Source organism: Oreochromis niloticus, linkage group LG20, assembly GCF_001858045.2.
Source record: "Oreochromis niloticus isolate F11D_XX linkage group LG20, O_niloticus_UMD_NMBU, whole genome shotgun sequence".
NCBI classification, from domain to species: domain Eukaryota; kingdom Metazoa; phylum Chordata; class Actinopteri; order Cichliformes; family Cichlidae; genus Oreochromis; species Oreochromis niloticus.
This window is the reverse complement of record NC_031984.2, coordinates 27616838-27626094: the sequence shown is the minus strand read 5'-3', so window position 1 is coordinate 27626094 and position 9257 is coordinate 27616838. Positions and strand designations below refer to the sequence as shown.

Sequence of the window (9257 nt, the reverse complement as noted above, 5' to 3'; positions counted from 1 at the left end):
CTCGCAGATTTAGTTTCACATTGACATGATAGCATCACACAGTTGCTTCAGATTTGTCGGCTTTGCATCCATGTTGCAAATCTCCTGATCCACCACATACCAAAGATAATCTGCTGGATTGACATCCGTTATAAGATGAGTATACTGTGGTCATAAAACGATGGACATGGTCAGCAGCACAGCTCAGGGAGGTTGTACCTCTGGAGAGGCCTCTTCCTACACCTGAAGTTTTTACCAGTGAAAAGAACAGAGGTTTCCTCATACAGTGTTTCATCAACAGAGGAGAATTTGTTCCTCAGACTGTGCAAAAATTGCATTCATGGTTATCCTGCTGCGAGGGTGAGCTCTGAGATGGGCCCAAGCCATGCTTCCTCCTCAGCAGTCTTTATTTAACCTGATATGTCAAACCCAATTATTGTGGAAGACTCCTCTGACTCTGGAGAAGCAGTTCTGCTTCTTTCTTTTTTAATGAGCAGTAATGATACTTGTAATAAATGTAGCCTTTCTGCAGCTCTGGAGGCCTGGATTGCTGAATTGGACACTGGAAATCCCACCCTTGAAAACCCGTAGCTGGTCAGCCCCTGTAGCCGGAGCAGTGGAAGGTGGCGTAGGCCCTGCTAACTGTCTCCCAGCAGGTAATCCTGAGCAGACGGGAAAACATGATGGCTGGGTGACGGTCAGGAGGAAGCATAAACAGAAGCCCTGATGCGCCACCAACCTGTTCATGTGTCTAACTGTTTCCCCACTCAGCGACACACCCGCCAGGGATCAAACTCTGGTAATTGGTGATTCTTTTCTGAGACACGTGAAGACAGCAGCAACCATAGTCAATTGTCTTCCAGGGCCAGAGCAGGCGACACTGAGGGAAATTTAAAACTGCTGGCTGACGGTAAACCTGAATTCAGTAAAAATATAATTCACATCAGCAATAATGACACCCGTTACATCAATCAGAGTCACTAAATCAATATTGAATCAGTGTGTAACTTTGCAAACACAATGTCAGACTCTGTAGTCCCCTCCCCAATCAGACCAGGAGTGACATGTTTAGCTGCATGTTCTCCTTAAATTGCTGGCTGTCTGACTAGTGTCCAAGAAATGATGTGGGCTTGATAGATAATTGGGAAACTTTCTGGAGGAAACCTGGTCTGGTTGGGAGACAATCCCACTTTGGATGAAGCAGCTCTATTTCTAGAAATCTGGCAAATTTATGAATCCCCTGAAACATGATTATCCAGCGTGGACATGTAAGCAGAGTTGCAGTCTCACACACCTCTGCAGCTTCTCTCCTACTGTTATCCCCCTAAAACCCCATCTCCATAGAGACTGTGTCAGCTCCCAAACAGACAAAAAACTAACTAAAAACCAGCAAAAAAAAAAAGACTTAAATGTAAAAAAAATAAAATAAGAAAGAACAATACAGTATCCTCAACAGCACCAAAGAGTTATTACATGACTTAATAATGGATCAACAAATCGATTTACTCTCCTTACTGAAATCTGGTTACAGCAGGATGATTATGTAAGTTTCAATGAATTAACACCCCTGAGTCATACTAACTATCAGAGCCTTTGAAGCACAGCCGAGGAGGCGGTGTGGCAGCAATCTTCCACACCAGCTTATTAATTAAACAAAGATCAATACAGAGTTTAATTTATTTGAAAGCCTGATGTTTAGCCTGTCCATCCCAGCTGGAAATTTAGATCAAAACTTTAAAAAGCCCCCGTAAAGCTAGAACATCTTACTATTCATCACTGATTGAAGAAAGTAAGAACAACCCTAAGTTTCTCTTCAGCACTGCAGCCAGGCTGACAAAGAGTCAGAGCACTGTTGAGCCAACGATTCTTTTAACTTTAACTATAATGACGTCATGAACTTCTCACAAATAAAATTTTAACCATTAGAGAAAAAAAATGACTCATGATCATTTCACAGATGTAACATTATCTGCAGCTACTTTGAGTATCATTGATATTGAGTCTTTTCTCCAACTGATCTTTCTGAGTTATGGCTTATTGGCTTATTTGAAGAGTTTCAGCCAGTTTGTCCTAAAAAACACCTTGAAAGACTTCAGTTAATCCAAAATGTTGCAGCAAGAGTACTGACAGGGACTAGAAAGAGAGAGGTGATGGCGATGGCGTTCATTTCGCTTTCCTTGAAGCTTGGTGCGAAATTCTGGCAGTAGACTGGAGCGAAGCAAAGAGTATGTAAAGGGACAATAAGAGGAAATGATGAAAGGAAGAAGAAAAATAAAAATGGTGGAAAAAGGATCAGAGCCTAAATTCTAAAGCTGCAGCTTTGCATACTGGCAGCTCCAAGATCTCACTGACATGTAATCATAGACTGTATATAAACATAGGCCAGTGTGATGTTATTGATTTGTAGACTTTAATTTTGAACAAAGGGCAACCTCTGGGTGCACTTCATCATGCTATTTATTAATCTCTGGCTCTCACAGCATGTCTTTGTTCTGTCTTCCTTCTCTCAACTGGTCCCAGCAGATGGCTGCCCTCCCTGAGCCTGGTTCTGCTGGAGGTTTCTTTCTGTTAAAGGGAGTTTTCCTTCCCACTGTTGCCAAAGTGGTTGCTCATAAGGGTCATATGATTGTTGGGTTTTCTCTGTATGTATTTGTAGAATGCACTCCACACACACACGGCTCGATACAGCGAGATGTTACGTTTATTTCTGACTTTTTTGTGACAGTTCAGTCTAGACAGCACCCGTCTCAGCTTTTTACAGCCCCTCCTCTCCTCTCCCGTCTCACTAAAAAGGGGGAAAGAAGACTGTCATCAGACCAAACGCCACCAGCTGTTTTCTCACCTGCCTCCCCAGCACCACTCCTCCCTGCAGCCGAACCACGGACCACACCTCCGCCACAGTATTGTTGTAGGGTCTACCTTACAATATAAAGCACCTTGAGGCGATTGTTGTTGTGATTTGGCGCTGTATAAATAAAATTGAATTGAATTGTGTCAAGTCCATGATTCTGTTCCCACATTCAGTTATTTCCTGTTTTATTCTGGTAGCCCGTGTCTCCTGTGTCTAGTGTTTAATTACACCTCAGCATTTTTGTCATCGGATTTAGTTCAGCTGTGTGTTTTTCCTCAGCTGTCTCCACTCTGCCTACATGTATTTAACCCCTCATTGCTGTTTTGTCCTGTTCTCCTGGAGTCCTGCTTCAGTCTGTTTTGTTTCTGTCCTGCTCTGATGTTGTTTTGTTTACTGATGGCCAAATAAAGCTTTCTGAAGCTTTTACTGAAAAAGGTTTCATTACTTGAAACTTTCAACACAGTTGTCTTTGGTGACATCTGGTGGCCTGAAATATGAAGAGCAGGTTGAATCACAACTTAAACTGCTTCATTATGATCGCTCACTCTACAGAGCCCTGTTGCCAGTTTCTGTTTAATATCATGTGACGGTGCTGTGTGATATCGTTCTACCACTGTGGTGCTTTGAACAGGTCTATTTGATTAATAACTAGTTTTGATGAATAAACATTCCTTGTTTAAACATGTGTCATGGTGTGGTCTCTCTTTGCTTGTGACTTCTTGACGTTTGTAAACATTTAGTGAACTTTATGAGTTATTTCTGCCTTCTGTGTCCTGCATCTGAGTCCACACTCTACCTGCCACACAGCAGACCACGACGGCTGTAACTAGAGAGCGGTCGAGGAATCTGGCTGTTTATTTGAAGCAGCTACTGCAGTCCATGGAAACTGGTACAGTTAGCAAAGTGGGATCAGTGTGATTTAGAGGAGTGAAATCATTGAACAAAGTGAGGAAGCTGATCCACTTTGACTTCTGTTGTGGAAGTTTTCCACTTAAATAAAGCCTGCAGATGAGCGGTAGCTAACATTCTTTAATCAAAGCACACACAGAACATGCAACCAAGCTTGATGGAGAGCCTACATGACCATGGGGCAGGGTCAGCAGAGTCTCACTGAGCCTAGCATGGCTCTCAGTTAAATACCTTCCACAGGAACAAAAGGCAGTACACAGCTGTTTCACACCTTAAGGTTCACACTCCCTTGCTACCTCCCAGAGTCCTCGAAGAGACAAAAGACTCTCCCTCCTGTGGAGTTGTCTGCTTCCCCCAACTTCCTAAATAGACCCCACCATTTGTCTTACAGTATGAGTGTCAGACATGTTAAAATCACCAAGGCATTACAATAACGTGATTAATACATAAGTGAAAGAAATTCCATTACAATCCCACCCTTTGATTCTTAAATCAAGAATCACATTAATACCAGAATTTCTTTCCTGACATTCTGTATATCACATCAACATTATTGTACACTTAAAGGAGTTTCACACTGTGTATCCTCACTTCACTGTTCTCCCACCACCCTTTGTTCATCTTTAATCCTCCCCACAATCTAAGCTCTCACATGCAAATGGCAACAACAATTATACAGAGGAAAGGTCTTCTCCATAGTGTCAGAGTACTTTGCATGGCAAAGTGAAACATCCTTAGGTGGTCATTCCCAGTCACAGTCATGGCTCCTGGTGTCTGTGCCATTTACAGAGTCATAATTCCAACGTTTGTCTCCCTCTGTGCTGTCACTTTTTGAGCTTGGCATGCTCTCTTCATCCCTCGATTTCTGTTCCAACGCGGGTGTAGATTTAAGGCAGAGCACGTCGTACACCTTAGTTGTCTTCCTCAACGTCAACGTAGAAACTTTCATTTTATTTAAGATTTTGCTGTTCAAAATCTCCTCGTGACAATCCTTTGGAAGCCAGTGGTGCAGCCCACTGTTGTTTGTCTGCTGTCCTGCAGATGGTCCCTGCTTCTCACTGGTCCTGGTGAAGCATTCTCTCCTGGTCATGGTCTGTATCTGCACCTCAGTCAATCCTTCCATATCTCTCATGTCACGGTCCCTGAAATTTAAAAATGAAAGCTTCCACGGAAAACCCTCTTTTGCCCTATGTCAGCTTAGCACAATTAGACATGCACAATGAAGTTGTGCATTGTCTCTTAAAAATTCACAGGGCTTCTCCCCTGGAGTAGTTTCACTCCAGGCCCTGTCATAATGAAAAAAAAAAAACATTAGCCAGTGGTGTGTCCTGCTGTAAATCATGTGATTAGATCCCACGATTAACCCTTTGCTGTGGAAAAATAGATGTTATGCACACTTTCTCACAGTGACCTCTGCACTGCAAACAATACAAGGTCATGAATAACACACCGCTGGTAAATTCAAAGACATAGAAAGTGGCAATTAAAAGGTTAAATCAGCACGGCCTAAAAGCCCATGCAACCTGTTGCTGTCATCTTTCTGCTCCTGTAAAAAGAAACATACATACATACATCCACCCTTTTGTCAGGTCAAGGTTTTGTCAGTCCAGTCAGTCCCCATTTTTATTTGCTGACAGTAGAACCTCGTGACGCAATAAGTTTCTACTGCCAGCAATGACGTCATTTCAAAAAAGAAAAAAGAATTTAGACTGGATTACCTCGCTGAATCCTTTTTGGCAGGGACTTGTTTTCTGGTTGTCCAAATAAGTGGCTTTCTCCCGAGCCCATTTTAATTTTTTGGAGAAACTCACTTGCGATTGTTCAACATGTTGTGTAGCGCTTTCGATCCCGATCTTGCAGGCCTGCTTCAAAAGAGAAAATTGCCAAACAAAATCTCAGTGCACTGTTAAAAATCAGGCCTCTTTTAGAAGTTGTCTAAGCATGCTCTTAGAATGATAGATCAAAACAAAACTGATTGGCAGTTTCAAAGTGGTACCAAAGGAAAATGCAAAATCCCCAAAACTTTCATCCACCAGTCACACACCTCACACAACAACATTCTATTAGATAATGAGTTTTGTTTTCCCCCATGTACCCAGATGTGTGCCATGATAAGACCTCCCCCACACATCAGAAACAAGAAACTCAAGAATCTATTAGTCCCCACTCATCTGACCCCCCTGCAGCATTCTGTTCACCCTTGCAATAATTCAATCATCCTTCCCCAAAATAATACTAGTTCACTAGTCTATGTATCACTTCTTAACCCACTAAGTGAACCGGACAAGATGATGGTAACAGCAATGCATGCTTAAAATACTATTTGGTCTTCATGAGCTTCATTGCATGTGTGTTTGTGTTAGTAGGATCAATGCATTTTCTGTTTGTGTAATTTTGTGTACCTCTCCTCTTTGCGGTGCTCCAGACACTTTTCAATTCTCCACGCAAGGCAGTCGTTTTTCTTCCCAGTTTCCTAAACCCAAATTTCATTTCCCACACTAAAACAGCCATGTTCTCCCCTGCTCCTTCCACTGTGGTCTCATCTCATCTCTCCCCCTTGCAGCAGTCCAGTGAGAGTCAGTTGTCTTTCAGCTTTGTCCTGTGTTTTCCACTGTCTCATCTTGCCATTTTGTTCCAAAAGTGGCAAATGTCCAACTCAGTCAAGTCTTTTCAAAGGTCCATTCACACACAGTGAAGTTGCAGCTCGTTCTAAATGCACATCCATCCATCCAGTCATGATGATGCCATTTTTCTCCTTGCTGTCGCTGTCTTGCACAGCTGCTGCTGCTGCTGGACCTTCACTGCTCAGGACACTGCTGTGAGCTCTTGATATCCATCTCGTTGTTCTGGAACTGCATTTCTTGTCTTCAGGAGAGATTCTTGGAGCTTGTTTTCTCAGGGTGACAAACACATGGAAGTTAAGCTGTAAAACAATTCAGCCAAAACTTGGCTTGAGTGTTTCTAATGATGTTAACCTATAATTTTCTTCCGACTGCTGCACGTGGAAAATTGATCCGGGTCTGTTCCTCACCTGCAAGTGACACACTGAGACATTTTGATCATTGTTCTCATTGCTTAAAGAAACACGTCTCCCCTCTCTGGTTCTGAAGTCCCCTTTCTTAAAACCCAGAGAGATTGTAGTTGTTCTACATTGAAAATCACCAAACCCTCTTCCTATTTTTTTTACTTATTTCATCAACAATTCTGCTAAAAAGAAATTTTTTGTGTGTCCACACTAGGGGAGCTGGTGGTCTGCAGGACCACCACCTTCCGCTAGTTGGAGACGAGACGACTTTTACACTCCTCTTTTTTCTTTTCTTGTTTTTTGTTCCCCATTTTCAACATTTTGAACCCAATTTTCACTGTTTTTTTTTTTTTTTTTTTTACACACACATCAACTTTTCCCACACAACCATTCTCTGCAATCTTACACACCACACATTTACTCAGTTCTTACCATACAGTCACACATTGAGTTTTGTCCCTGGCCGCCTGGTGAAACGTCTGCCGCTCTACTGGATCTAGATCCCATTTTACTACACGAGGCGTCCCCCGTGAGGCCCTTGCCTTCTACGGACCAAGGAACGAACACCACCACTCCGTGCACTATAGTATGCAGAAATGGACTCCGACAGCGTACCCGAACCGCTGTCCCTGTGGCGTACTTGGATCGAACACAGGTCTGGGCCGGCTTCTCCCCAACAGCGCGCTCGAGCCAATGTCCTTGTGATGGACCGTACCCAACACAAGCCTGGGGCCTCAAACCACCAGGATTTCCTCCCGGAGACTCGAACTCCGGGGGCAACCAGCGTACTATTCAAAGAGGAATAGCAGATCACATGCGCTCACAGTGATCTGCACTGCCAGCAGTCCCTCACCTGCATCTTTGCCATCAATGTTGAACTTCACTGGCAGAGAGCTGGGCACTCCAGTGGTTTTAAGGCCGGATCCACTTGCACGCACCTTGCTGGCATCATGGGTGGGCAGCACCTTCACCTTGTAAGGGTGGACAAAAGGGAAGAGAAGAACAACACGCTCACAAATGAAAGGAGCCTCATTTACAGAACCCAGTAAACCACACAAAGACTTTTCCATTTTTAAAGCTGGCCAGAGTGCAACACTGTAACATGTAACACCTAGAAGGTTCAGATGGTTGCAGTACTTTGCTCATTTGGATCAAAAGTTTGGGGGAAAATCTTTCATTAAATCAAGTGATTGTAATGCTCTTGCTTCCGTTGTGTAGTTAACCATCTATCATTTTAGATGTTTCATTAGCAGCCTGATGAAATTAGCTGTGTCGTTAGCCCACTTCAGCCATCCAAACAGATGACCATCTAAGGTGAATTATGCAGATCACTAGCACAGTACACAGATTACCACTTCTTATTCCAGCCAGACTTGTTGTTACTTCATTCTAATCATGCAGGAACAACAAAGATTTATTCCTACTGGCTTTTTAAAATGTGCTTCTTCTATTCTAGAAAAACAAAAACATGTTATCACAGGCTTTTGTTTTTTTCAATGACATCTGTGTTGGCTGTGTCAGTTGCAGGCAAACATTTATCATAATGGTTAGATATTAGGAAATAGCTTAAAATTAGTGCATATTTAACTTGTTACACTGCCTTGATGTTACCTGCATGGGATCTCCTCATCAGCATATGACTGTACCCTGGATGATGATATGTGAGGAGCTTGAACTTGATTCGCTAACAGAAACTAGCTAGCTTAGCGCACATGTCTTGTGGCAAGATATATGCACCTAAATGATTTAAGTCATTGGCTGTTCTGCCAAATTGCCACCAACCTGCAACTTTGTGAGCTGACTGTTTCGGGATTTTTGTGTTTTACACAACAAAAGAAAAGAAAAAGATCTACAGATTCAGGCATTTCCTTACCTGTGGTAGTCGCGTAGAATGACGTCACTGACAATGGTTTAAGATGAAAACAAACTTTCTCAAACAAAAAAAAAATTTAAAAAAACAAAAAAAGAAGAAGTGAGTCGGCGTGTCATCTTTACCGAGCACCATACATGTTTTGCCTCACATTAAAATTATTATTTTTCCTTTTCAAAATAATTCGTGTTCAGAGAAGTCAAATATACCACATTTGCACTAATTCCACGGCCTGGCAGGTGGCGCAGAGCACTTGTCGCCGGCCCCTGGCACCTTGAAGTACAGACGGGCGATGGTTCGAGTCTCACTCATGCCGAGTCCTGTCTAGAGCTTCGGTCTGCTAGGGGATTCCCGGTCTGCGCCGGGAATCCCGACCTTTTTTTGCCTTTTCTGTTTTTCTTTTTTTTGGGTGTTGGGGCCTTTATTTACAAAGCTGGGACTATCTCCGTTGTCATGGCTACCAACAACAACGCCAGCTTGGGGAGACCGGAGACCCGATAAGCACAGACTCATTCATCCTTTATCCACTTTCTTTTCACTGCTGCTGCTGCTGCTGCTGCTGTGGGAAACGCTGGGACTTGTGTGGCTATGCAGTTTTTGCCTTGTTGGGACCAGTCTTGAAT

General features: G+C 43.0%; 1 long non-coding RNA gene across 1 annotated transcript; it reads right to left on the bottom strand.

Annotated features, from left to right (window-relative positions):
* Window positions 1-6941: 6941 nt before the first annotated feature.
* LOC109196199 (uncharacterized) lies at window positions 6942-8978 on the bottom strand. Its single transcript, XR_002057691.2, has 3 exons — window positions 8844-8978; window positions 8638-8691; window positions 6942-7735 (listed from the first exon to the last, which is right to left on the bottom strand). It is a non-coding gene; the product is annotated as an uncharacterized LOC109196199 (long non-coding RNA).
* Window positions 8979-9257: the final 279 nt, after the last annotated feature.